We start from the raw sequence: 3,944 nt of genomic DNA on the forward strand, positions 1-3,944 counted from the left end.
TGAAAAAGAACAACAAGGTAAAGAAGAATCCATCTACTGATTCTACTACCGAAGTGCCAAAACCAACCCAAAACCCGACCACCAACCCTTCAATCAAACAAAGAGCAGCTTTATTGGAAAGACTGTTGTATCATCGCTCTGCAATTGCATTGGGAACTTATGAACAAAACAACTACAATGCTTCGCCCACAGACACTTCATAGTCGTCCAGGAGGACTCAGACTAGGAGGGGGGGAGGTATACAGGTATACAGGAGCTACAAAGCAGCTACAAGCGACAAAAACAAAGAAAAACAAAAAATTATATTACAAGGGCAGTGTCTTACATGATTTTGTAATTTTTATGTTTGATTGAGGATATTGATAATATTTATGCCCTTATATACCTTGTTTTGCAACAAGAAGAGGTCAAATGACGAATTTGGGTCTCTAGACGTGTAAATATCACGAAATAAGAGTGTTTTTGGAGCTAAAAAGTGAAAAAAAGTGGTAATCCAAGTCCATAAATCACAAATAAGTGTATATTGCTATTTTCCTTTATTTTTTATGATTTTCTTAATAAAAGTAAAAGAAAAATAAAAAAGCAGGTGAAACGAGATCAGAAAAAAGAAAAGAATAGATGGTGATGATCCTAATGACAAGGGCAACCCATGGTAAAAATTGAGTACAATTCGAGAAAAGTTGCGGAAAGCCCGAAATGACAGAATTTTGGCAACGTGGACAGATTTCTCAGAAACAGGTCAAACGGAGTCCAAATTGAGAAATTTCAAATCCTAAAGTGCATTTCACGATGAGATAGGAGCACATGTCAAATTTGGTAACAAGTGATCCGGGAAGTCCGAAGTTAAGTATTTTTCACATCACTTTCAAGCTCATTTCCACTATTACCTTCTTGGAGAGAGCAAAGAGCACACAGGAACATCCAACCTTCTACAGCCTTCTACGACTGCTACGAGAGCTCAGAGGACACCAAACATGAGAGGTAGACTCGTTGCCATAAGCTTTTGATGCTTATCATTAACTTTTGTCGTGAAAACTGACCAAAACCAAGAAACAAGAGCAGACGGGGAATGCGGTAGAATGCTAGGTAGTGGCACAACCGCCTAACCAAACCTTGCAAGAACTTATAGGTGGGTTACCCTAGTATAGAAGATGGGTGTCTAACACTCAAAGCTCGAGAAAGAACGACTGGAAAAACCCTAGGTCAACAGAGCCTGCAAGAGGCAAACAGGAAAAAGTTGTCGAAACGACAGGAGGCTTAACAACATCGAGGGCAATGCAACCATGGAGTATCTCCAGGTTTGGACCACCAAAAGTAGGTCGGAACAACCGATTCGGCTGCGGACACACAAAGCGTCATTTTGGCATAACGGCTGAAATTGACGACCGAATGAAATGAAACTTCACAAGCAGCTTCAAATATACATGGATGACTTATGTTTGCAAGCAAAACCCAAAAGAAAGCTGATTCACTTACCGATGGTGAAAAAGACGCTTTCGGGCAACCAAAAGGAGAAAGATGGAGAACGGGGAGCCAAAGTCAAGTTCAACCAAATAGATAGCTTCACAACATATCCAATGAGCTGGAAATGCAACTCTCGAGAAGAAAAGTTGAAGAAATTCAACTCCAAGGCAAAAAGACGACTTCGGAGACTGAAATTTCTATAAGGGGGCTTTTTAGCTAAACTGATGACTTTTTAAGCTGAAAACTAGTTAGCAGGGCTTAGGGCACTAGCACAAAGCATTCTTTGCACAAAAAGACCAACATTTCAAGAAAAGACATCATACGCGTATGATGTCTCACAGCATGAATTTCACATCCATTTCAACATTTGAGTGCATAGCCTCATTCCACATGTTAATCACATCCTATGAACCAAGTATCATGAGAATTGAAGTTAGAAAACCCAAGGAAAACCAAAAAGACGCAAAGTAGGCCATAAAATTGATTTTTGGTCCTAATTTTGTCAAAATAACTCCAAACTCATTGAAACTTTGTAGGATTGTTGATTAACACATCTACAAGCTATCTGGAACCAAAAAGCACCATTTTGACACAAAAGACATCATACGTGTATGATGTCTATTTGCACTTACAGAGCCAAAACTGCTCATTTGTCATCATACATCCATTATATATATCTAATACATGCTACATATGAAATTTGGAACCATTTGGTCAAGAGGATCACCCCAGTAGCCCAATTGAGGGAAAATCCTTCACCTAAAGCCTATTTTTGGCCCAAATCCAACATACTCAAGTCCAAACCAAGATTTGAGTAGAAACAGCCCTTCACTAGTACATGGGGAGTCCACAGAACCAATCCCATGCAAAATTGATGAAAAAGACATCATACGCGTATGATGTCTCCAGAGCCATTTTTAGCCCAAAATCTATCCAAACTTCATAAATCCACTGAATAAGCCTATCTAAAGCCAAATCCAAGCTTATAGAGAAATTTGATCCAAAAATACACTAAAAGACATCATACGCGTATGATGTCTCACTATGTGATTTTGGCACCTCAGGGCTTCAACCACCAAACAGAAGTGATCTACATGCCATTTGAAAGTGAACCACCAAGTTTTATCCAATTTGGATCATAAAATCCAAATCCCTTTCAAAATTTTGCCAAGAGCCGGAACTGGACTAAACTGGCCAAAACTTGACCAAATGGGATCCAAACTCAAATGCAAGCATATGATACTCATGTATACACTATCAGCTACAAGCACAACCAATATGAAGTCATTTTGACACAAAAGACATCATACGCGTATGATGTCTCCAGCATGATTTTGAGCCCATTTTGCATATTTTTTCACCTACCTTGCATCCTTAGGCCCTGAATAGCTCATGGTTCAATTTTCAAGTCATTTGAATAGTTAAAAGCTTCATTTCGGCTTTCAGTACTAAAAAGACGCTAACTTCTGAAATTGGAGTACATGATCCATGGATTTCGCCAAGTCATCGGCAACGAAGAGAAAAAGACCGACAATCAAAGATGCTCTTGCAGAAGCAGAACCCTTTGACATTCCAGCAGAAACCCTCAAGCCAACCAAAACTTGGGTGGAGGAAGCAGTATTGTAGAAAGAGGGAATAAAGATCTACCAGGGGACTTTCAGAGATCCTCAAGGGCAAGCGGTGGATGTACCAATGATCCCACAGGAATTGGTAGATTATAGCAGGTCAGAAGACATCAGCAGGTACCTGGAAAGGGCAGACTTGCACAGTTTCTTCACCTCGAGACCATCAGGTGTGGATACAAGAAGAGTGTACGAGTTGGCAACATCCATTCAGAAGGATGGAAAAGCCACATTGACAGCCATGGATGGAGAGAAAGTAGAAGTACAGATCAGTCCACAGCTCATTGCAGACGCATTGAAGCTGCACAACAAAGGGAGCTCGATCAGGGAAAGAAGGGAGACCATAGAGGTCTATGGGCCCAAGAAGCAAAATGCAACCTATGGAGATATGGCGGACCCAAGAGCGGCAACCCTTTGTCGACTGTACAACCAATTTCTTCATGTTTGCAGCCTAATAAATCTGCTAGTAAATTGAAATTTAATCCTTTATGGTAAATATACTTACCTACTACAAAGTACTGGCCTTTATCTAGGTCTCAAGATACTCTTAGTTAACTTTTTTACACAATAGCTTCTTGTTCTCACAGATGATTGGATCATTTTTTTGGGTATATGACTAACATACCCTGGTTACAGTAAATCTTGTTGTTAATTTTAAAAGCAATTGGGTACAAAGAAATTTCTAGCCAATTTTACTATGGGTAGTTGGCTTGTTCTAATAAATGGCTCGACCTCGAAGCATATTTTAGATGAAGATACAGAACTCTGCATTGCATGCAATTTTTTTTCCATATTTTTTTGCTAAAGCAATACATATAATAATATAGGTTAGTCGACATTTGGTGCAATAAAAGAATT

The sequence above is a fragment of the Adiantum capillus-veneris genome, chromosome 21 (genome assembly GCF_014529385.1).
Source record: "Adiantum capillus-veneris isolate H3 chromosome 21, ASM1452938v2, whole genome shotgun sequence".
Classification (NCBI taxonomy): Eukaryota; Viridiplantae; Streptophyta; class Polypodiopsida; order Polypodiales; family Pteridaceae; genus Adiantum; species Adiantum capillus-veneris.